Source organism: Camelus bactrianus, chromosome 3 (genome assembly GCF_048773025.1).
Source record: "Camelus bactrianus isolate YW-2024 breed Bactrian camel chromosome 3, ASM4877302v1, whole genome shotgun sequence".
NCBI classification, from domain to species: Eukaryota; Metazoa; Chordata; class Mammalia; order Artiodactyla; family Camelidae; genus Camelus; species Camelus bactrianus.
In genome coordinates this window covers 162,051,792-162,078,027 of record NC_133541.1, presented here as the reverse complement: position 1 = coordinate 162,078,027, position 26,236 = coordinate 162,051,792, and positions in this window count along the sequence as shown.

The window sequence follows — 26,236 nt, the reverse complement described above, 5'->3', positions numbered from 1 at the left end:
GTGCTAGATGAACGAACGTCTCTCCACTTTCTAAGTTCTGAGAGATAAGTGTGTGTTAAAGCCGTACTTCACCTAGCTTGTTGGGAACACAAAGTTTGTTTTCAGTTGCAAACTCCATTCCATACATATATATGGGGAGGTACTAGCTCCAACTCGGTTTTAAAGTGAAAACTGCAGGAACTTCAAACCGGCACTTGGAAACAGACTGAGATAGCAGAGAAAAAGTGTCTCCTGCAACCCGTTCCCTTGGTGCTAGATGAACGAACGTCTCTCCACTTGCTCAGTTCTGAGAGATATGTGTGTGTGAAAGCCGTCCTTCAACTAGCTTGTTGGGAACACAAAGTTTCTTTTCAGTCGCCACTCCACTCCATACATATATATGGGGTGGTACTAGTTCCAACACGGTTTTACAGTGAAAACTGCAGGAACTTCAAGCCGTCACTAGGAAACAGACTGAGAAAGCAGAGAAAAAGTGTCTCCGGCAACCCGTTCAATTGGTGCTAGATGAACGAACCTCTCTCCACTTGCTCAGTTCTGAGAGATATGTGAGTGTGAAAGCCGTCCTTCAACTAGCTTGTTGGGAACACAAAGATTCTTTTCAGTTGCAAATTCCACTCCATACATATATATATGAAAGTACTAGTTCCAACACTGTTTTACAGTGAAAACTGCAGGAACTTCAAAATGGCACTAGGAATCAGACTGAGAAAGCAGAGAAAAAGTGTCTCCTGCAACTCTTTCCCTTGGTGCTAGATGAACGAACGTCTATCCACTTGCTCAGTTCTGAGAGATATTTGTGTGTGAAAGCCGTCCTCCACCTAGCTTGTTGGGACACAAAGTTTCTTTTCAGTTGCAAACTCCATTCCATACATATATATGGGGAGGTACTAGCTCCAACTCGGTTTTACAGTGAAAACTGCAGGAACTTCAAACCGGCACTAGGAAACAGACTGAGAAAGCAGAGAAAAAGTGTCTCCGGCAACCCGTTCCCTTGGTGCTAGATGAACGAACCTCTCTCCACTTGCTCAGTTCTGAGAGATAAGTGAGTGTGAAAGCCGTCCTTCACCTAGCTTGCTGGGAACACAAAGTTTGTTTTCAGTTGCAAACTCCATTCCATACATATATAAGGGGAGGTACAATCTCCAACTCGGTTTTACAGTGAAAACTGCAGGATCTTCAAAACGGCTCTAGGAAACAGACTGAGAAAGCAGAGAAAAAGTGTCCCCTGCAACCCGTTCCCTTGGTCCTAGATGAACGAACGTCTCTCCAATTGCTCAGTTCTGAGAGATAAGTGTGTGTGAAAGCCGTCCTTCAACTAGCTTGTTGGGAACACAAAGATTCTTTTCAGTTGCAAATTCCACTCCATACATATATATATGAAAGTACTAGTTCCAACACTGTTTTACAGTGAAAACTGCAGGAACTTCAAAATGGCACTAGGAATCAGACTGAGAAAGCAGAGAAAAAGTGTCTCCTGCAACTCTTTCCCTTGGTGCTAGATGAACGAACGTCTATCCACTTGCTCAGTTCTGAGAGATATTTGTGTGTGAAAGCCGTCCTCCACCTAGCTTGTTGGGACACAAAGTTTCTTTTCAGTTGCAAACTCCATTCCATACATATATATGGGGAGGTACTAGCTCCAACTCGGTTTTACAGTGAAAACTGCAGGAACTTCAAACCGGCACTAGGAAACAGACTGAGAAAGCAGAGAAAAAGTGTCTCCTGCAACCCGTTCACTTGGTGCTAGATGAACGAACGTCTCTCCACTTTCTAAGTTCTGAGAGATAAGTGTGTGTTAAAGCCGTCCTTCACCTAGCTTGTTGGGAACACAAAGTTTGTTTTCAGTTGCAAACTCCATTCCATACATATATATGGGGAGGTACTAGCTCCAACTCGGTTTTACAGTGAAAACTGCAGAAACTTCAAACAGGCACTAGGAAACAGACTGAGAAAGCAGAGAAAAAGTGTCTCCTGCAACCCGGTCCCTTGGTCCTAGATGAACGAACGTTTCTCCACTTGCTCAGTTCTGAAAGAAAAGTGAGTGTGAAAGCCGTCCTTCACATAGCTTGCTGGGAACACAAAGTTTGTTTTCAGTAGCAAACTCCATTCCATACTTATATAAGGGGAGGTACAATCTCCAACTCGGTTTTACCGTGAAAACTGCAGGAACTTCAAACCGGCACTAGGAAACAGACTGAGAAAGCAGAGAAAAAGTGTCTCCTGCAACCCGTTCCCTTGTTTCTATATGAACGAACGTCTCTCCACTTGCTCAGTTCTGAGAGATAAGTGTGTGTGAAAGCCGTCCTTCACATAGCTTGTTGGGAACACAAAGTTTCTTTTCAGTTGCAAACTCCATTCCATAAATATATGTGGGGAGGTACTAGCTCCAACTCGGTTTTACAGTGAGAACTGCAGGAACTTCAAGCCGGCACTAGGAAACAGACTGAGAAAGCAGAGAAAAAGTGTCTCCTGCAACCCGTTCCCTTGGTCCTAGATGAACGAAAGTTTCTCCACTTGCTCAGTTCTGAAAAATAAGTGTGTGTGAAAGCCGTCCTTCACCTAGCTTGTTGGGAACACAAAGTTTCTTTTCAGTTGCAAACTCCATTCCATACATATATATGGGGAGGTACAAGCTCCAACTCGGTTTTACAGTGAAAACTGCAGGAACTTCAAACCGGCACTAGGAAACAGACTGAGAAAGCAGAGAAATAGTGTCTCCTGCAACCCGTTCCCTTGGTGCTAGATGAACGAACGTCTCTCCACTTGCTCAGTTCTGAGAGATAAGTGTGTGTGAAAGCCGTCCTTCACCTAGCTTGTTGGGAACAAAAAGTTTCTTTTCAGTTGCAAACTCCATTCCATACATATATATGGGGAGGTTCAAGTTCCAACTCGGTTTGACAGTGAAAATTGCAGGAACTTCAAACCGGCACTAGGAAACAGACTGAGAAAGCAGAGAAAATGTGTCTCCTGCAACCCGTTCCCTTGGTGCTAGATGAACGAACGTCTCTCCGCTTGCTCAGTTCTGAGAGATAAGTGTGTGTGAAAGCCGTCCTTCACCTAGCTTGTTGGGAACACAAAGTTTCTTTTCAGTTGCAAACTCCATTCCATACATATATATGGGGAGGTACTAGCTCCAACTCGGTTTTACAGTGAAAACCGCAGGAAATTCAAACCGGCACTAGGAAACAGACTGAGAAAGCAGAGTAAAAGTGTCTCCTGCAACCCGTTCCCTTGGTGCTAGATGAACGAACGTCTCTGTACTTGCTCAGTTCTGAGAGATAAGTGTGTGTGAAAGCCGTCCTTCACCTAGCTTGTTGGGAACACAAAGTTTCTTTTCGGTTGCAAACTCCTTTCCATATATATATTTGGGGAGGTACTAGCTCCAACTCGGTTTTACAGTGAAAACTGCAGAAACTTCAAACAGGCACTAGGAAACAGACTGAGAAAGCAGAGAAAAAGTGTCTCCTGCAACCCGGTCCCTTGGTCCTAGATGAACGAACGTTTCTCCACTTGCTCAGTTCTGAAAGAAAAGTGAGTGTGAAAGCCGTCCTTCACATAGCTTGCTGGGAACACAAAGTTTGTTTTCAGTAGCAAACTCCATTCCATACTTATATAAGGGGAGGTACAATCTCCAACTCGGTTTTACCGTGAAAACTGCAGGAACTTCAAACCGGCACTAGGAAACAGACTGAGAAAGCAGAGAAAAAGTGTCTCCTGCAACCCGTTCCCTTGTTTCTATATGAACGAACGTCTCTCCACTTGCTCAGTTCTGAGAGATAAGTGTGTGTGAAAGCCGTCCTTCACATAGCTTGTTGGGAACACAAAGTTTCTTTTCAGTTGCAAACTCCATTCCATAAATATATGTGGGGAGGTACTAGCTCCAACTCGGTTTTACAGTGAGAACTGCAGGAACTTCAAGCCGGCACTAGGAAACAGACTGAGAAAGCAGAGAAAAAGTGTCTCCTGCAACCCGTTCCCTTGGTCCTAGATGAACGAAAGTTTCTCCACTTGCTCAGTTCTGAAAAATAAGTGTGTGTGAAAGCCGTCCTTCACCTAGCTTGTTGGGAACACAAAGTTTCTTTTCAGTTGCAAACTCCATTCCATACATATATATGGGGAGGTACAAGCTCCAACTCGGTTTTACAGTGAAAACTGCAGGAACTTCAAACCGGCACTAGGAAACAGACTGAGAAAGCAGAGAAATAGTGTCTCCTGCAACCCGTTCCCTTGGTGCTAGATGAACGAACGTCTCTCCACTTGCTCAGTTCTGAGAGATAAGTGTGTGTGAAAGCCGTCCTTCACCTAGCTTGTTGGGAACAAAAAGTTTCTTTTCAGTTGCAAACTCCATTCCATACATATATATGGGGAGGTTCAAGTTCCAACTCGGTTTGACAGTGAAAATTGCAGGAACTTCAAACCGGCACTAGGAAACAGACTGAGAAAGCAGAGAAAATGTGTCTCCTGCAACCCGTTCCCTTGGTGCTAGATGAACGAACGTCTCTCCGCTTGCTCAGTTCTGAGAGATAAGTGTGTGTGAAAGCCGTCCTTCACCTAGCTTGTTGGGAACACAAAGTTTCTTTTCAGTTGCAAACTCCATTCCATACATATATATGGGGAGGTACTAGCTCCAACTCGGTTTTACAGTGAAAACCGCAGGAAATTCAAACCGGCACTAGGAAACAGACTGAGAAAGCAGAGTAAAAGTGTCTCCTGCAACCCGTTCCCTTTTTGCTAGATGAACGAACGTCTCTCCACTTGCTCAGTTCTGAGAGATTAGTGTCTGTGAAAGCCGTCCTTCAACGAGCTTGTTGGGAACACAAAGTTTCTTTTCAGTTGCAAACTCCATTGCATATATATATTTGGGGAGGTACTAGCTCCAACTCGGTTTTACAGTGAAAACTGCAGGAACTTCAAACCAGCACTAGGAAACAGACTGAGAAAGCAGAGTAAAAGTGTCTCCTGCAACCAATTCCCTTGGTGCTAGATGAACGAAGGTCTCTCCACTTGCTCAGTTCTGAGAGATAAGTGTGTGTGAAAGCCGTCCTTCACCTAGTTTGTTGGGAACACTAAGTTTCTTTTCAGATGCAAACTCCATTCCATACATATATATGGGGATGTACTAGCTCCAACTCGGTTTTACAGTGAAAACTGCAGGAACTTCAAACCGGCACTAGGAAACAGACTGAGAAAGCAGAGAAAAAGTGTCTCCTGCAACCCGTTCCCTTGGTGCTAGATGAACGAACCTCTCTCCACTTGCTCAGTTCTGAGAGATAAGTGTGTGTGAAAGCCGACCTTCACCTAGCTTGTTGGGAACACAAAGTTTCTTTTCAGTTGCAAACACCATTCCATACATATATATGGGGAGGTACAAGCTCCAACTCGGTTTGACAGTGAAAACTGCAGGAACAGCAAACCGGCACTAGGAAACAGACTGAGAAACAGAGAAAAAGTGTCTCCTGCAACCCGTTCCCTTGGTGCTAGATGAACGAACGTCTCTCCACTTGCTCAGTTCTGAGAGATATTTGTGTGTGAAAGCCGTCCTTCACCTAGCTTGTTGGGAACACAAAGTTTCTTTTCAGTTGCAAACTCCATTCCATACATATATATGGGGAGGTACTAGCTCCAACTCGGTTTACAGTGAAAACTGCAGGAACTTCAAACCGGCACTAGGAAACAGACTGAGAAAGCAGAGAAAATGTGTCTCCTGCAACCCGTTCCCTTGGTGCTAGTTGAACGAACTTCTCTCCTCTTTGTAACTTCTGAGAAATAAGTGTGTGTGAAAGCCGGCGTTCACCTAGCTTGTTGGGAACACAAAGTTTCTTTTCAGTTGCAAACACCATTCCATACATATATATGGGGAGGTAAATGCTCCAACTCGGTTTGACAGTGAAAACTGCAGGAACTTCAAACCGGCACTAGGAAACAGACTGAGAAAGCACAGCAAAAGTGTCTCTTGCAACCCGTTCCCTTGGTGCTAGATGAACGAACGTCTCTCCACCTGCTCAGTTCTGAGATAAGTGTGTGTGAAAGCCGTCCTTCACCTAGCTTGTTGGGAACACAAAGTTTCTTTTCAGTTGCAAACTCCACTCCATACATATATATGGGGAAGTAGTAGTTCCAAATCTGTTTTACAGTGAAAACTGCAGGAACTTGAAACTGGCACTGGGATACAGACTGAGAAAGCAGAGAAAAGTGTCTCCTGCAAACCGTTATTTTGGTGCTAGTTGAACGAACGTCTCGCCACTTGCTCAGTTCTGAGAGATATGTGTGTGTGAAAGCCGTCCTTCACCTAGCTTGTTGGGAACACAAAGTTTCTTTTCAGTTGCAAACTCCATTCCGTACATATATATGGGGAAGTAATACCTCCAACTAGGTTTTACAGTGAAAACTGCAGGAACCTCAAACCGGTACTTAGAAACAGACTGAGAAAGCAGAGAATAAGTGTCTCCTGCAACCAATTCCCTTGGTGCTAGATGAACGAAGGTCTCTCCACTTGCTCAGTTCTGAGAGATAAGTGTGTGTGAAAGCCGTACTTCACCTAGCTTGTTGGGAACACAAAGTTTCTTTTCAGATGCAAACTCCATTTCGTACATATATATGGGGATGTACTAGCTCCAACTCGGTTTTACAGTGAAAACTGCAGGAACTTCAAAACGGCACTAGGAAACAGACTGAGAAAGCAGAGAAAAGTTTCTCCGACAAACCGTTCCCTTGGTGCTAGATGAACGAACCTCTCTCCACTTTCTCAGTTCTGAGAGATAAGTGTGTGTGAAAGCCGTCCTTCAACTAGCTTGTTGGGAACACAAAGTTTCTTTTCAGTTGCAACTCCACTCCATACATATATATGGGGTGGTACTAGTTCCAACACGGTTTTACAGTGAAAACTGCAGGAACTTCAAGCCGTCACTAGGAAACAGATTGAGAAAGCAGAGAAAAAGTTTCTCCTGCAAACCGTTCCCTTGGTGCTAGATGAACGAACGTCTCTGTACCTGCTCAGTTCTGAGAGATAAGTGTGTGTGAAAGCCGTCCTTCACCTAGCTTGTTGGGAACACAAAGTTTCTTTTCAGTTGCAAACTCCATTCCATACATATATATGGGGATGTACTAGCTCCAACTATGTTTTACAGTGAAAACTGCAGGAACTTCAAACCGGCACTAGGAAACAGACTGAGAAAGTAGAGAAAAAGTGTCTCCTGCAAACCGTTCCCTTGGTGCTAGATGAACGAACGTCTCTCCACTTGCTCAGTTCTGAAAGATAAGTGTGTGTGAAAGCCGTCCTTCACCTAGCTTGTTGGGAACACAAAGTTTCTTTTCAGTTGCAAACTCCATTCCATACATATATATGGGGATGTACTAGCTCCAACTATGTTTTACAGTGAAAACTGAAGGAACTTCAAACCGGCACTAGGAAACAGACTGAGAAAGCAGAGTAAAAGTGTCTCCTGCAACCAATTCCCTTGGTGCTAGATGAACGAACGTCTCTCCACTTGCTCAGTTCTGAGAGATAAGTGTGTGTGAATGCCGTCCTTCACCTAGCTTGTTGGGAACACAAAGTTTCTTTTCAGATGCAAACTCCATTCCATACATATATACGGGGATGTACTAGCTCCAACTAGGTTTTACAGTGAAAACTGCAGGAACTTCAAACCGGCCCTAGGAAACAGACTGAGAAAGCAGAGAAAAAGTGTCCCCGGCAACCCGTTCCCTTGGTGCTAGATGAACGAAACTCTCTCCACTTGCTCAGTTCTGAGAGATAAGTGTGTGTGAAAGCCGACCTTCACCTAGCTTGTTGGGAACACAAAGTTTCTTTTCAGTTGCAAACACCATTCCATACATATATATGGGGAGGTACAAGCTCCAACTCGGTTTCACAGTGAAAACTGCAGGAACTGCAAACCGGCACTAGGAAACAGACTGAGAAACAGAGAAAAAGTGTCCCCTGCAACCCGTTCCCTTGGTGCTAGATGAACGAACGTCTCTCCACTTTCTCAGTTCTGAGAGATATTTGTGTGTGAAAGCCGTCCTTCACCTAGCTTGTTGGGAACACAAAGTTTCTTTTCAGTTGCAAACTCCATTCCATACATATATATGGGGAGGTACAAGCTCCAACTCGGTTTGACAGTGAAAACTGCAGGAACTTCAAACCGGCACTAGGAAACAGACTGAGAAAGCAGAGCAAAACTGTCTCCTGCAACCCGTTCCCTTGGTGCTAGATGAACGAACGTCTCTCCACTTGCTCAGTTCTGAGAGATATGTGTGTGTGAAAGCCATCCTTCACCTAGCTTGTTGGGAACACAAAGTTTCTTTTCAGTTGCAAACTCCACTCCATACATATATATGGGGAGGTACTAGCTCCAACTCGGTTTTACAGTGAAAACTGCAGGAACTTCAAACCGGCACTAGGAAACAGACTGAGAAAGCAGAGAAAAAGTGTCTCCTGCATCTCGTTCCCTTGGTGCTAGATGAACGAACGTCTCTCCACTTGCTCAGTTCAGAGAGATATGTGTGTGTGAAAGCCATCCTTCACCTAGCTTGTTGGGAACACAAAGTTTCTTTTCAGTTGCAAACTCCATTCCATACATATATATGGGGAGGTACTAGCTCCAACTAGGTTTTACAGTGAAAACTGCAGGAACTTCAAACCAGCACTAGGAAACAGACTGAGAAAGCAGAGAAAAAGTGTCTCCTGCAACCCGTTCCCTTGGTACTAGATGAACGAACGTCTCTGTACCTGCTCAGTTCTGAGAGATAAGTGTGTGTGAAAGCCGTCCTTCACCTAGCTTGTTGGGAAAACAAAGTTTCTTTTCAGTTGCAAACTCCATTCCATACATATATATGGGGAGGTACTAGCTCCAACTCAGTTTTACAGTGAAAACTGCAGGAAATTCAAACAGGCACTAGGAAACAGACTGAGAAAGCAGAGAAAAAGTGTCTCCTGCAACCCGTTCCCTTGGTGCTGGATGAACGAACGTCTCTATACCTGCTCAGTTCTGAGAGACAAGTGTGTGTGAAAGCCGTCCTTCACCTAGCTTGTTGGGAACACAAAGTTTCTTTTCAGTTACAAACTCCACTCCATACATTTATATGGGGAAGTAGTAGTTCCAACTCTATTTTACAGTGAAAACTGCAGGAACTTCAAACTGGCACTAGGAAACAGACTGAGAAAGCAGAGAAAAAGTGTCTCCTGCAAACCGTTCCCTTGGTGCTAGATGAACGAACGTCTCTCCACTTGCTCAGTTCTGAGAGATATGTGTGTGTGAAAGCCGTCCTTCACGTAGCTTGTTGGGAACACAAAGTTTCTTTTCAGTTGCAAACTCCACTCCATACATATATATGGGGAGGTACTAGCTCCAACTCGGTTTTACAGTAAAAACTGCAGGAACTTCAAACTGGCACTAGGATACAGACTGAGAAAGCAGAGAAAAAGTGCCTCCTGCAAACCGTTCCCTTGGTGCTAGATGAACGAACGTCTCTCCACTTGCTCAGTTCTGAGAGATAAGTGTGTGTGAAAGCCGTCCTTCACCTAGCTTGTTGGGAACACAAAGTTTCTTTTCAGTTGCAAACTCCACTCCATACATATATATGGGGAGGTACTAGCTCCAACTCGGTTTTACAGTGAAAACTGAAGGAACTTCAAACCGGCACTAGGAAACAGACTGAGAAAGCAGAGAAAAAGTGTCTCCTGCAACCCGTTCCCTTGGTGCTAGATGAACGAACGTCTCTCCACTTGCTCAGTTCTGAGAGATAATTGTGTGTAAAAGCCGTCCTTCACCTAGCTTGTTGGGAACACAAAGTTTCTTTTCAGATGCAAACTCCACTCCATACATAAATAAGGGGAGGTACTAGCTCCAACTCGGTTTTACAGTGAAAACTGAAGGAACTTCATACCGGCACTAGGAAACAGACTAAGAAAGTAGAGAAAAAGTTTCTACTGCAAACCGTTCCCTTGGTGCTAAATGAACGAACGTCTCTCCACTTGCTCAGTTCTGAGAGACAAGTGTGTGTGAAAGCCGTCCTTCATCTAGCTTGTTGGGAACACAAAGTTTCTTTTCAGTTGCCAACTCCACTCCATGCATATATATGGGGAAGTAGTAGTTCCAACTCTGTTTTACAGTGAAAACTGCAGGAACTTCAAACTGGCACTGGGATACAGACTGAGAAAGCAGAGAAAAGTGTCTCCTGCAAACCTTTATCTTGGTGCTAGATGAACGAACGTCTCTCCACTTGCTCAGTTCTGAGAGATATGTGTGTGTGAAAGCCATACTTCACCTAGCTTGTTGGGAACACAAAGTTTCTTTTCAGTTGCAAACTCCACTCCATACATATATATGGGGAGGTACTAGCTCCAACTCGGTTTCACAGTGAAAACTGCAGGAACTTCAAACCGGCACTAGGAAACAGACTGAGAAAGCAGAGAAAAAGTGTCTCCTGCAACCCGTTCCCTTGGTGCTAGATGAACGAACGTCTCTCCACTTGCTCAGTTCAGAGAGATATGTGTGTGTGAAAGCCGTCCTTCACCTAGCTTGTTGGGAACACAAAGTTTCTTTTCAGTTGCAAACTCCATTCCATACATATATATTGGGAGGTACTAGCTCCAACTCTGTTTTACAGTGAAAACTGCAGGAACTTCAAACCGGCACTAGGAAACAGACTGAGAAAGCAGAGAATAAGTGTCTCCTGCAACCAATTCCCTTGGTGCTAGATGAACGAAGGTCTCTCCACTTGCTCAGTTCTGAGAGATAAGTGTGTGTGAAAGCCGTCCTTCACCTAGCTTGTTGGGAACACAAAGTTTCTTTTCAGATGCAAACTCCATTTCGTACATATATATGGGGATGTACTAGCTCCAACTCGGTTTTACAGTGAAAACTGCAGGAACTTCAAAACGGCACTAGGAAACAGACTGAGAAAGCAGAGAAAAGTTTCTCCGACAAACCGTTCCCTTGGTGCTAGATGAACGAACCTCTCTCCACTTTCTCAGTTCTGAGAGATAAGTGTGTGTGAAAGCCGTCCTTCAACTAGCTTGTTGGGAACACAAAGTTTCTTTTCAGTTGCAACTCCACTCCATACATATATATGGGGTGGTACTAGTTCCAACACGGTTTTACAGTGAAAACTGCAGGAACTTCAAGCCGTCACTAGGAAACAGATTGAGAAAGCAGAGAAAAAGTTTCTCCTGCAAACCGTTCCCTTGGTGCTAGATGAACGAACGTCTCTGTACCTGCTCAGTTCTGAGAGATAAGTGTGTGTGAAAGCCGTCCTTCACCTAGCTTGTTGGAAACACAAAGTTTCTTTTCAGTTGCAAACTCCATTCCATACATATATATGGGGATGTACTAGCTCCAAATATGTTTTACAGTGAAAACTGCAGGAACTTCAAACTGGCACTAGGAAACAGACTGAGAAAGCAGAGAAAAAGTGTCTCCTGCAAACCGTTCCCTTGGTGCTAGATGAACGAACGTCTCTCCACTTGCTCAGTTCTGAGAGATATGTGTGTGTGAAAGCCGTCCTTCACGTAGCTTGTTGGGAACACAAAGTTTCTTTTCAGTTGCAAACTCCACTCCATACATATATATGGGGAGGTACTAGCTCCAACTCGGTTTTACAGTGAAAACTGCAGGAACTTCAAACTGGCACTAGGATAAAGACTGAGAAAGCAGAGATAAGTTTCTCCGACAAACCGTTCCCTTGGTGCTAGATGAACGAACGTCTCTCCACTTGCTCAGTTCTGAGAGATAAGTGTGTGTGAAAGCCGTCCTTCACCTAGCTTGTTGGGAACACAAAGTTTCTTTTCAGTTGCAAACTCCACTCCATACATATATATGGGGAGGTACTAGCTCCAACTCGGTTTTACAGTGAAAACTGAAGGAACTTCAAACCGGCACTAGGAAACAGACTGAGAAAGCAGAGAAAAAGTGTCTCCTGCAACCCGTTCCCTTGGTGCTAGATGAACGAACGTCTCTCCACTTGCTCAGTTCTGAGAGATAAGTGTGTGTAAAAGCCGTCCTTCACCTAGCTTGTTGGGAACACAAAGTTTCTTTTCAGATGCAAACTCCACTCCATACATATATAAGGGGAGGTACTAGTTCCAACTCGGTTTTACAGTGAAAACTGCAGGAACTTCAAACCGGCACTAGGAAACAGACTGAGAAAGTAGAGAAAAAGTTTCTACTGCAAACCGTTCCCTTGGTGCTAAATGAACGAACGTCTCTCCACTTGCTCAGTTCTGAGAGACAAGTGTGTGTGAAAGCCGTCCTTCACCTAGCTTGTTGGGAACACAAAGTTTCTTTTCAGTTGCCAACTCCACTCCATGCATATATATGGGGAAGTAGTAGTTCCAACTCTGTTTTACAGTGAAAACTGCAGGAACTTCAAACTGGCACTGGGATACAGACTGAGAAAGCAGAGAAAAGTGTCTCCTGCAAACCGTTATCTTGGTGCTAGAAGAACGAACGTCTCTCCACTTGCTCAGTTCTGAGAGATATGTGTGTGTGAAAGCCATCCTTCACCTAGCTTGTTGGGAACACAAAGTTTCTTTTCAGTTGCAAACTCCACTCCATACATATATATGGGGAGGTACTAGCTCCAACTCGGTTTCACAGTGAAAACTGCAGGAACTTCAAACCGGCACTAGGAAACAGACTGAGAAAGCAGAGAAAAAGTGTCTCCTGCAACCCGTTCCCTTGGTGCTAGATGAACGAACGTCTCTCCACTTGCTCAGTTCAGAGAGATATGTGTGTGTGAAAGCCGTCCTTCACCTAACTTGTTGGGAACACAAAGTTTCTTTTCAGTTGCAAACTCCATTCCATACATATATATTGGGAGGTACTAGCTCCAACTCTGTTTTACAGTGAAAACTGCAGGAACTTCAAACCGGCACTAGGAAACAGACTGAGAAAGCAGAGAATAAGTGTCTCCTGCAACCAATTCCCTTGGTGCTAGATGAACGAAGGTCTCTCCACTTGCTCAGTTCTGAGAGATAAGTGTGTGTGAAAGCCGTCCTTCACCTAGCTTGTTGGGAACACAAAGTTTCTTTTCAGATGCAAACTCCATTTCGTACATATATATGGGGATGTACTAGCTCCAACTCGGTTTTACAGTGAAAACTGCAGGAACTTCAAAACGGCACTAGGAAACAGACTGAGAAAGCAGAGAAATGTTTCTCCGACAAACCGTTCCCTTGGTGCTAGATGAACGAACCTCTCTCCACTTTCTCAGTTCTGAGAGATAAGTGTGTGTGAAAGCCGTCCTTCAACTAGCTTGTTGGGAACACAAAGTTTCTTTTCAGTTGCAACTCCACTCCATACATATATATGGGGTGGTAGTAGTTCCAACACGGTTTTACAGTGAAAACTGCAGGAACTTCAAGCCGTCACTAGGAAACAGATTGAGAAAGCAGAGAAAAAGTTTCTCCTGCAAACCGTTCCCTTGGTGCTAGATGAACGAACGTCTCTGTACCTGCTCAGTTCTGAGAGATAAGTGTGTGTGAAAGCCGTCCTTCACCTAGCTTGTTGGAAACACAAAGTTTCTTTTCAGTTGCAAACTCCATTCCATACATATATATGGGGATGTACTAGCTCCAACTATGTTTTACAGTGAAAACTGCAGGAACTTCAAACCGGCACTAGGAAACAGACTGAGAAAGTAGAGAAAAAGTGTCTCCTGCAAACCGTTCCCTTGGTGCTAGATGAACGAACGTCTCTCCACTTGCTCAGTTCTGAAAGATAAGTGTGTGTGAATGCCGTCCTTCACCTAGCTTGTTGGGAACACAAAGTTTCTTTTCAGATGCAAACTCCATTCCATACATATATATGGGGATGTACTAGCTCCAACTAGGTTTTACAGTGAAAACTGCAGGAACTTCAAACCGGCCCTAGGAAACAGACTGAGAAAGCAGAGAAAAAGTGTCTCCGGCAACCCGTTCCCTTGGTGCTAGATGAACGAACCTCTCTCCACTTGCTCAGTTCTGAGAGATAAGTGTGTGTGAAAGCCGACCTTCACCTAGCTTGTTTGGAACACAAAGTTTCTTTTCAGTTGCAAACACCATTCCATACATATATATGGGGAGGTACAAGCTCCAACTCGGTTTGACAGTGAAAACTGCAGGAACTGCAAACCGGCACTAGGAAACAGACTGAGAAACAGAGAAAAAGTGTCTCCTGCAACCCGTTCCCTTGGTGCTAGATGAACGAACGTGTCTCCACTTGCTCAGTTCTGAGAGATATTTGTGTGTGAAAGCCGTCCTTCACCTAGCTTGTTGGGAACACAAAGTTTCTTTTCAGTTGCAGACTCCATTCCATACATATATATGGGGAGGTAATAGCTCCAACTCGGTTTTACAGTGAAAACTGCAGGAACTTCAAACCGGCACTAGGAAACAGACTGAGAAAGCAGAGAAAATGTGTCTCCTGCAACCCGTTCCCTTGGTGCTAGATGAACGAACGTCTCTCCACTTTGTAAGTTCTGAGAGATAAGTGTGTGTGAAAGCCGTCCTTCACCTAGCTTTTTGGAAACACAAAGTTTGTTTTCAGTTGCAAACTCCATTCCATACATATATATGGGGAGGTACTAGCTCCAAGTCGGTTTTACAGTGAAAACTGCAGGAACTTCAAACCGGCACTAGGAAACAGACTGAGAAAGCAGAGAAAAAGTGTCTCCTGCAACCCGTTCCCTTGGTACTAGATGAACGAACGTCTCTGTACCTGCTCAGTTCTGAGAGATAAGTGTGTGTGAAAGCCGTCCTTCACCTAGCTTGTTGGGAAAACAAAGTTTCTTTTCAGTTGCAAACTCCATTCCATACATATATATGGGGAGGTACTAGCTCCAACTCAGTTTTACAGTGAAAACTGCAGGAAATTGAAACAGGCACTAGGAAACAGACTGAGAAAGCAGAGAAAAAGTGTCTCCTGCAACCAATTCCCTTGGTGCTAGATGAACGAAGGTCTCTCCACTTGCTCAGTTCTGAGAGATAAGTGTGTGTGAAAGCCGACCTTCACCTAGCTTGTTGGGAACACAAAGTTTCTTTTCAGTTGCAACTCCACTCCATACATATATATGGGGTGGTACTAGTTCCAACACGGTTTTACAGTGAAAACTGCAGGAACTTCAAGCCGTCACTAGGAAACAGATTGAGAAAGCAGAGAAAAAGTTTCTCCTGCAAACCGTTCCCTTGGTGCTAGATGAACGAACGTCTCTGTACCTGCTCAGTTCTGAGAGATAAGTGTGTGTGAAAGCCGTCCTTCACCTAGCTTGTTGGAAACACAAAGTTTCTTTTCAGTTGCAAACTCCATTCCATACATATATATGGGGATGTACTAGCTCCAACTATGTTTTACAGTGAAAACTGCAGGAACTGCAAACCGGCACTAGGAAACAGACTGAGAAACAGAGAAAAAGTGTCTCCTGCAACCCGTTCCCTTGGTGCTAGATGAACGAACGTGTCTCCACTTGCTCAGTTCTGAGAGATATTTGTGTGTGAAAGCCGTCCTTCACCTAGCTTGTTGGGAACACAAAGTTTCTTTTCAGTTGCAGACTCCATTCCATACATATATATGGGGAGGTACTAGCTCCAACTCGGTTTTACAGTGAAAACTGCAGGAACTTCAAACCGGCACTAGGAAACAGACTGAGAAAGCAGAGAAAATGTGTCTCCTGCAACCCGTTCCCTTGGTGCTAGATGAACGAACGTCTCTCCACTTTGTAAGTTCTGAGAGATAAGTGTGTGTGAAAGCCGTCCTTCACCTAGCTTTTTGGAAACACAAAGTTTGTTTTCAGTTGCAAACTCCATTCCATACATATTTATGGGGAGGTACTAGCTCCAAGTCGGTTTTACAGTGAAAACTGCAGGAACTTCAAACCGGCACTAGGAAACAGACTGAGAAAGCAGAGAAAAAGTGTCTCCTGCAACCTGTTCCCTTGGTGCTAGATGAACGAACGTCTCTCCAATTTCTCAGTTCTGAGAAATAAGTGTGTGTGAAAGCCGTCGTTCACCTAGCTTGTTGGGAACACAAAGTTTCTTTTCAGTTGCAAACTCCATTCCATACATATATATGGGGAGGTACAAGCTCCAACTCGGTTTGACAGTGAAAACTGCAGGAACTTCAAACCGGCACTAGGAAACAGACTGAGAAAGCAGAGCAAAACTGTCTCCTGCAACCCGTTCCCTTGGTGCTAGATGAACGAACGTCTCTCCACTTGCTCAGTTCTGAGAGATATGTGTGTGTGAAAGCCATCCTTCACCTAGCTTGTTGGGAACACAAAGTTTCTTTTCAGTTGCAAACTCCACTGCATACATATATAAGGGGAGGTACTAGCTCCAACTCGGTTTTACAGTGAAAACTGCAGGAACTTCAAACCGGCAGTAGGAAACAGACTGAGAAAGCAGAGAAAAAGTGTCTCCTGCAACTCGTTCCCTTGGTGCTAGATGAACGAACGTCTCTCCACTTGCTCAGTTCAGAGAGATATGTGTGTGTGAAAGCCATCCTTCACCTAGCTTGTTGGGAACACAAAGTTTCTTTTCAGTTGCAAACTCCATTCCATACATATATATGGGGAGGTACTAGCTCCAACTAGGTTTTACAGTGAAAACTGCAGGAACTTCAAACCAGCACTAGGAAACAGACTGAGAAAGCAGAGAAAAAGTGTCTCCTGCAACCCGTTCCCTTGGTACTAGATGAACGAACGTCTCTGTACCTGCTCAGTTCTGAGAGATAAGTGTGTGTGAAAGCCGTCCTTCACCTAGCTTGTTGGGAAAACAAAGTTTCTTTTCAGTTGCAAACTCCATTCCATACATATATATGGGGAGGTACTAGCTCCAACTCAGTTTTACAGTGAAAACTGCAGGAAATTGAAACAGGCACTAGGAAACAGACTGAGAAAGCAGAGAAAAAGTGTCTCCTGCAACCAATTCCCTTGGTGCTAGATGAACGAAGGTCTCTCCACTTGCTCAGTTCTGAGAGATAAGTGTGTGTGAAAGCCGACCTTCACCTAGCTTGTTGGGAACACAAAGTTTCTTTTCAGTTGCAACTCCACTCCATACATATATATGGGGTGGTACTAGTTCCAACACGGTTTTACAGTGAAAACTGCAGGAACTTCAAGCCGTCACTAGGAAACAGATTGAGAAAGCAGAGAAAAAGTTTCTCCTGCAAACCGTTCCCTTGGTGCTAGATGAACGAACGTCTCTGTACCTGCTCAGTTCTGAGAGATAAGTGTGTGTGAAAGCCGTCCTTCACCTAGCTTGTTGGAAACACAAAGTTTCTTTTCAGTTGCAAACTCCATTCCATACATATATATGGGGATGTACTAGCTCCAACTATGTTTTACAGTGAAAACTGCAGGAACTTCAAACCGGCACTAGGAAACAGACTGAGAAAGTAGAGAAAAAGTGTCTCCTGCAAACCGTTCCCTTGGTGCTAGATGAACGAACGTCTCTCCACTTGCTCAGTTCTGAAAGATAAGTGTGTGTGAAAGCCGTCCTTCACCTAGCTTGTTGGGAACACAAAGTTTCTTTTCAGTTGCAAACTCCATTCCGTACATATATATGGGGAGGTACTAGCTCCAACTCGGTTTTACAGTGAAAACTGAAGGAACTTCAAACCGGCACTAGGAAACAGACTGAGAAAGCAGAGTAAAAGTGTCTCCTGCAACCAATTCCCTTGGTGCTAGATGAACGAAGGTCTCTCCACTTGCTCAGTTCTGAGAGATAAGTGTGTGTGAATGCCGTCCTTCACCTAGCTTGTTGGGAACACAAAGTTTCTTTTCAGATGCAAACTCCATTCCATACATATATATGGGGATGTACTAGCTCCAACTAGGTTTTACAGTGAAAACTGCAGGAACTTCAAACCGGCCCTAGGAAACAGACTGAGAAAGCAGAGAAAAAGTGTCTTCTGCAACCCGTTCCCTTGGTGCTAGATGAACGAACCTCTCTCCACTTGCTCAGTTCTGAGAGATAAGTGTGTGTGAAAGCCGACCTTCACCTAGCTTGTTGGGAACACAAAGTTTCTTTTCAGTTGCAAACACCATTCCATACATATATATGGGGAGGTACAAGCTCCAACTCGGTTTGACAGTGAAAACTGCAGGAACTGCAAACCGGCACTAGGAAACAGACTGAGAAACAGAGAAAAAGTGTCTCCTGCAACCCGTTCCCTTGGTGCTAGATGAACGAACGTGTCTCCACTTGCTCAGTTCTGAGAGATATTTGTGTGTGAAAGCCGTCCTTCACCTAGCTTGTTGGGAACACAAAGTTTCTTTTCAGTTGCAGACTCCATTCCATACATATATATGGGGAGGTACTAGCTCCAACTCGGTTTTACAGTGAAAACTGCAGGAACTTCAAACCGGCACTAGGAAACAGACTGAGAAAGCAGAGAAAATGTGTCTCCTGCAACCCGTTCCCTTGGTGCTAGATGAACGAACGTCTCTCCACTTTGTAAGTTCTGAGAGATAAGTGTGTGTGAAAGCCGTCCTTCACCTAGCTTTTTGGAAACACAAAGTTTGTTTTCAGTTGCAAACTCCATTCCATACATATATATGGGGAGGTACTAGCTCCAAGTCGGTTTTACAGTGAAAACTGCAGGAACTTCAAACCGGCACTAGGAAACAGACTGAGAAAGCAGAGAAAAAGTGTCTCCTGCAACCTGTTCCCTTGGTGCTAGATGAACGAACGTCTCTCCAATTTCTCAGTTCTGAGAAATAAGTGTGTGTGAAAGCCGTCGTTCACCTAGCTTGTTGGGAACACAAAGTTTCTTTTCAGTTGCAAACTCCATTCCATACATATATATGGGGAGGTACAAGCTCCAACTCGGTTTGACAGTGAAAACTGCAGGAACTTCAAACCGGCACTAGGAAACAGACTGAGAAAGCAGAGCAAAACTGTCTCCTGCAACCCGTTCCCTTGGTGCTAGATGAACGAACGTCTCTCCACTTGCTCAGTTCTGAGAGATATGTGTGTGTGAAAGCCATCCTTCACCTAGCTTGTTGGGAACACAAAGTTTCTTTTCAGTTGCAAACTCCACTGCATACATATATAAGGGGAGGTACTAGCTCCAACTCGGTTTTACAGTGAAAACTGCAGGAACTTCAAACCGGCAGTAGGAAACAGACTGAGAAAGCAGAGAAAAAGTGTCTCCTGCAACTCGTTCCCTTGGTGCTAGATGAACGAACGTCTCTCCACTTGCTCAGTTCAGAGAGATATGTGTGTGTGAAAGCCATCCTTCACCTAGCTTGTTGGGAACACAAAGTTTCTTTTCAGTTGCAAACTCCATTCCATACATATATATGGGGAGGTACTAGCTCCAACTAGGTTTTACAGTGAAAACTGCAGGAACTTCAAACCAGCACTAGGAAACAGACTGAGAAAGCAGAGAAAAAGTGTCTCCTGCAACCCGTTCCCTTGGTACTAGATGAACGAACGTCTCTGTACCTGCTCAGTTCTGAGAGATAAGTGTGTGTGAAAGCCGTCCTTCACCTAGCTTGTTGGGAAAACAAAGTTTCTTTTCAGTTGCAAACTCCATTCCATACATATATATGGGGAGGTACTAGCTCCAACTCAGTTTTACAGTGAAAACTGCAGGAAATTGAAACAGGCACTAGGAAACAGACTGAGAAAGCAGAGAAAAAGTGTCTCCTGCAACCCGTTCCCTTGGTGCTGGATGAACGAACGTCTCTGTACCTGCTCAGTTCTGAGAGACAAGTGTGTGTGAAAGCCGTCCTTCACCTAGCTTGTTGGGAACACAAAGTTTCTTTTCAGTTGCAAACTCCACTCCATACATTTATATGGGGAAGTAGTAGTTCCAACTCTATTTTACAGTGAAAACTGCAGGAACTTCAAACTGGCACTAGGAAACAGACTGAGAAAGCAGAGAAAAAGTGTCTCCTGCAAACCGTTCCCTTGGTGCTAGATGAACGAACGTCTCTCCACTTGCTCAGTTCTGAGAGATATGTGTGTGTGAAAGCCGTCCTTCACCTAGCTTGTTGGGAACACAAAGTTTCTTTTCAGTTGCAAACTCCACTCCATACATATATATGGGGAGGTACTAGCTCCAACTCGGTTTTACAGTGAAAACTGCAGGAACTTCAAACTGGCACTAGGATACAGACTGAGAAACCAGAGAAAAAGTTTCTACTGCAAACCGTTCCCTTGGTGCTAGATGAACGAACGTCTCTCCACTTGCTCAGTTCTGAGAGATAAGTGTGTGTGAAAGCCGTCCTTCACCTAGCTTGTTGGGAACACAAAGTTTCTTTTCAGATGCAAACTCCACTCCATACATATATATGGGGAGGTACTTGCTCCAACTCGGTTTTACAGTGAAAACTGAAGGAACTTCAAACCGGCACTAGGAAACAGACTGAGAAAGCAGAGAAAAAGTGTCTCCTGCAACCCGTTCCCTTGGTGCTAGATGAACGAACGTCTCTCCACTTGCTCAGTTCTGAGAGATAAGTGTGTGTAAAAGCCGTCCTTCACCTAGCTTGTTGGGAACACAGTTTCTTTTCAGATGCAAACTCCACTCCATACATATATAAGGGGAGGTACTAGTTCCAACTCGGTTTTACAGTGAAAACTGCAGGAACTTCAAACCGGCACTAGGAAACAGACTGAGAAAGTAGAGAAAAAGTTTCTACTGCAAATCGTTCCCTTGGTGCTAGATGAACGAACGTCTCTCCACTTGCTCAGTTCTGAGAGAAAAGTGTGTGTGAAAGCCGTCCTTCACATAGCTTGTTGGGAACACAAAGTTTCTTTTCAGTTGCCAACTCCACTCCATGCATATATATGGGGAAGTAGTAGTTCCAACTCTGTTTTACAGTGAAAACTGCAGGAACTTCAAACTGGCACTGAGATACAAACTGAGAAAGCAGAGAAAAGTGTCTCCTGCAAACCGTTATCTTGGTGCTAGATGAACGAACGTCTCTCCACTTGCTCAGTTCTGAGAGATATGTGTGTGTGAAAGCCATCCTTCACCTAGCTTGTTGGGAACACAAAGTTTCTTTTCAGTTGTAAACTCCACTCCATACATATATATGGGGAGGTACTAGCTCCAACTCGGTTTTACAGTGAAAACTGCAGGAACTTCAAACCGGCACTAGGAAACAGACTGAGAAAGCAGAGAAAAAGTGTCTCCTGCAACCCGTTCCCTTGGTGCTAGATGAACGAACGTCTCTCCACTTGCTCAGTTCAGAGAGATATGTGTGTGTGAAAGCCGTCCTTCACCTAGCTTGTTGGGAACACAAAGTTTCTTTTCAGTTGCAAACTCCATTCCATACATATATATGGGGAGGTACTAGCTCCAACTAGGTTTTACAGTGAAAACTGCAGGAACTTCAAACCAGCACTAGGAAACAGACTGAGAAAGCAGAGAAAAAGTGTCTCCTGCAACCCGTTCCCTTGGTACTAGATGAACGAAAGTCTCTGTACCTGCTCAGTTCTGAGAGATAAGTGTGTGTGCAAGCCGTCCTTCACCTAGCTTGTTGGTAACCCAAAGTTTCTCTTCAGTTGCAAACTCCATTCCATACATATATATGGGGAGGTACTAGCTCCAACTCAGTTTTACAGTGAAAACTGCAGGAAATTCAAACAGGCACTAGGAAACAGACTGAGAAAGCGGAGAAAAAGTGTCTCCTGCAACCCGTTCCCTTGGTGCTGGATGAACGAATGTCTCTGTACCTGCTCAGTTCTGAGAGACAAGTGTGTGTGAAAGCCGTCCTTCACCTAGCTTGTTGGGAACACAAAGTTTCTTTTCAGTTGCAAACTCCACTCCATACATTTATATGGGGAAGTAGTAGTTCCAACTCTATTTTACAGTGAAAACTGCAGGAACTTCAAACTGGCACTAGGAAACAGACTGAGAAAGCAGAGAAAAAGTGTCTCCTGCAAACCGTTCCCTTGGTGCTAGATGAACGAACGTCTCTCCACATGCTCAGTTCTGAGAGATATGTGTGTGTGAAAGCGGTCCTTCACCTAGCTTGTTGGGAACACAAAGTTTCTTTTCAGTTGCAAACTCCACTCCATACATATATATGGGGAGGTTCTAGCTCCAACTCGGTTTTACAGTGAAAACTGCAGGAAATTCAAACTGGCACTAGGATACAGACTGAGAAAGCAGAGAAAAAGTGCCTCCTGCAAACCGTTCCCTTGGTGCTAGATGAACGAACGTCTCTGTGCCTGCTCAGTTCTGAGAGATAAGTGTGTGTGAAAGCCGTCCTTCACTTAGCTTGTTGGGAACACTAAGTTTCTTTTCAGTTGCAAACTCCATTCCATACATATATATGGGGAGGTAAATGCTCCAACTCGGTTTGACAGTGAAAACTGCAGGAACTTCAAACCGGCACTAGGAAACACACTGAGAAAGCACAGCAAAAGTGTCTCTTGCAACCCGTTCCCTTGGTGCTAGATGAACGAACGTCTCTCCACCTGCTCATTTCTGAGATAAGTGTGTGTGAAAGCCGTCCTTCACCTAGCTTGTTGGGAACACAAAGTTTCTTTTCAGTTGCAAACTCCACTCCATACATATATATGGGGAAGTAGTAGTTCCAAATCTGTTTTACAGTGAAAACTGCAGGAACTTCAAACTGGCACTGGGATACAGACTGAGAAAGCAGAGAAAAGTGTCTCCTGCAAACCGTTATTTTGGTGCTAGTTGAACGAACGTCTCGCCACTTGCTCAGTTCTGAGAGATATGTGTGTGTGAAAGCCGTCCTTCACCTAGCTTGTTGGGAACACAAAGTTTCTTTTCAGTTGCAAACTCCATTCCGTACATATATATGGGGAGGTAATACCTCCAACTAGGTTTTACAGTGAAAACTGCAGGAACTTCAAACCGGCACTAGGAAACAGACTGAGAAAACAGAGAATAAGTGTCTCCTGCAACCAATTCCCTTGGTGCTAGATGAACGAAGGTCTCTCCACTTGCTCAGTTCTGAGAGATAAGTGTGTGTGAAAGCCGTCCTTCACCTAGCTTGTTGGGAACACAAAGTTTCTTTTCAGATGCAAACTCCATTTCGTACATATATATGGGGATGTACAAGCTCCAACTCGGTTTTACAGTGAAAACTGCAGGAACTTCAAAACGGCACTAGGAAACAGACTGAGAAAGCAGAGAAAAGTTTCTCCGACAAACCGTTCCCTTGGTGCTAGATGAACGAACCTCTCTCCACTTTCTCAGTTCTGAGAGATAAGTGTGTGTGAAAGCCGTCCTTCAACTAGCTTGTTGGGAACACAAAGTTTCTTTTCAGTTGCAACTCCACTCCATACATATATATGGGGTGGTACTAGTTCCAACAGGGTTTTACAGTGAAAACTGCAGGAACTTCAAGCCGTCACTAGGAAACAGATTGAGAAAGCAGAGAAAAAGTTTCTCCTGCAAACCGTTCCCTTAGTGCTAGATGAACGAACGTCTCTGTACCTGCTCAGTTCTGAGAGATAAGTGTGTGTGAAAGCCGTCCTTCACCTAGCTTGTTGGAAACACAAAGTTTCTTTTCAGTTGCAAACTCCATTCCATACATATATATGGGGATGTACTAGCTCCAACTATGTTTTACAGTGAAAACTGCAGGAACTTCAAACCGGCACTAGGAAACAGACTGAGAAAGTAGAGAAAAAGTGTCTCCTGCAAACCGTTCCCTTGGTGCTAGATGAACGAACGTCTCTCCACTTGCTCAGTTCTGAAAGATAAGTGTGTGTGAAAGCCGTACTTCACCTAGCTTGTTGGGAACACAAAGTTTCTTTTCAGTTGCAAACTCCATTCCGTACATATATATGGGGAGGTACTAGCTCCAACTCGGTTTTACAGTGAAAACTGAAGGAACTTCAAACCGGCACTAGGAAACAGACTGAGAAAGCAGAGTAAAAGTGTCTCCTGCAACCAATTCCCTTGGTGCTAGATGAACGAAGGTCTCTCCACTTGCTCAGTTCTGAGAGATAAGTGTGTGTGAATGCCGTCCTTCACCTAGCTTGTTGGTAACACAAAGTTTCTTTTCAGATGCAAACTCCATTCCATACATATATATGGGGATGTACTAGCTCCAACTAGGTTTTACAGTGAAAACTGCAGGAACTTCAAACCGGCCCTAGGAAACAGACTGAGAAAGCAGAGAAAATGTGTCTCCGGCAACCCGTTCCCTTGGTGCTAGATGAACGAACCTCTCTCCACTTGCTCAGTTCTGAGAGATAAGTGTGTGTGAAAGCCGACCTTCACCTAGCTTGTTGGGAACACAAAGTTTCTTTTCAGTTGCAAACACCATTCCATACATATATATGGGGAGGTACAAGCTCCAACTCGGTTTGACAGTGAAAACTGCAGGAACTGCAAACCGGCACTAGGAAACAGACTGAGAAACAGAGAAAAAGTGTCTCCTGCAACCCGTTCCCTTGGTGCTAGATGAACGAACGTCTCTCCACTTGCTCAGTTCTGAGAGATAAGTGTGTGTGAAAGCCGTCCTTCACCTAGCTTTTTGGAAACACAAAGTTTGTTTTCAGTTGCAAACTCCATTCCATACATATATATGGGGAGGTACTAGCTCCAAGTCGGTTTTACAGTGAAAACTGCAGGAACATCAAACCGGCACTAGGAAACAGACTGAGAAAGCAGAGAAAAAGTGTCTCCTGCAACCTATTCCCTTGGTGCTAGATGAACGAACGTCTCTCCAATTTCTCAGTTCTGAGAAATAAGTGTGTGTGAAAGCCGTCGTTCACCTAGCCTGTTGGGAACACAAAGTTTCTTTTCAGTTGCAAACTCCATTCCATACATATATATGGGGAGGTACAAGCTCCAACTCGGATTGACAGTGAAAACTGCAGGAACTTCAAACCGGCACTAGGAAACAGACTGAGAAAGCAGAGCAAAACTGTCTCCTGCAACCCGTTCCCTTGGTGCTAGATGAACGAAAGTCTCTCCACTTGCTCAGTTCTGAGAGATATGTGTGTGTGAAAGCCGTCCTTCACCTAGCTTGTTGGGAACACAAAGTTTCTTTTCAGTTGCAAACTCCACTCCATACATATATATGGGGAGGTACTAGCTCCAACTAGGTTTTACAGTGAAAACTGCAGGAACTTCAAACTGTCACTAGGATACAGACTGAGAAAGCAGAGAAAAAGTGCCTGCTGCAAACCGTTCCCTTGGTGCTAGATGAACGAACGTCTCTCCACTTGCTCAGTTCTGAGAGATAAGTGTGTGTGAAAGCCGTCCTTCACCTAGCTTGTTGGGAACACAAAGTTTCTTTTCAGTTGCAAACTCCAATCCATACATATATATGGGGAGGTACTAGCTCCAACTCGGTTTTACAGTGAAAACTGAAGGAACTTCAAACCGGCACTAGGAAACAGACTGAGAAAGCAGAGAAAAAGTGTCTCCTGCAACCCGTTCCCTTGGTGCTAGATGAACGAACGTCTCTCCACTTGCTCAGTTCTGAGAGATAAGTGTGTGTAAAAGCCGTCCTTCACCTAGCTTGTTGGGAACACAAAGTTTCTTTTCAGATGCAAACTCCACTCCATACATATATAAGGGGAGGTACTAGTTCCAACTCGGTTTTACAGTGAAAACTGCAGGAACTTCAAACCGGCACTAGGAAACAGACTGAGAAAGTAGAGAAAAAGTTTCTACTGCAAACCGTTCCCTTGGTGCTAGATGAACGAACGTCTCTCCACTTGCTCAGTTCTGAGAGACAAGTGTGTGTGAAAGCCCTCCTTCACATAGCTTGTTGGGAACACAAAGTTTCTTTTCAGTTGCCAACTCCACTCCATGCATATATATGGGGAAGTAGTAGTTCCAACTCTGTTTTACAGTGAAAACTGCAGGAACTTCAAACTGGCACTGGGATACAGACTGAGAAAGCAGAGAAAAGTGTCTCCTGCAAACCGTTCCCTTGGTGCTAGAAGAACGAACGTCTCTCCACTTGCTCAGTTCTGAGAGATAAGTGTGGGTGAAAGCCGTCCTTCACCTAGCTTGTTGGGAACACAAAGTTTCTTTTCAGTTGCAAACTCCACTCCATACATATATATGGGGAGGTAGTAGCTCCAACTCGGTTTTACAGTGAAAACTGAAGGATCTTCAAACCGGCACTAGGAAACAGACTGAGAAAGCAGAGAAAAAGTGTCTCCTGCAACCCGTTCCCTTGGTGCTAGATGAACGAACGTCTCTCCACTTGCTCAGTTCTGAGAGATATGTGTGTGTGAAAGCCGTCCTTCACCTAGCTTGTTGGGAACACAAAGTTTCTTTTCAGTTGCAAACTCCATTCCATA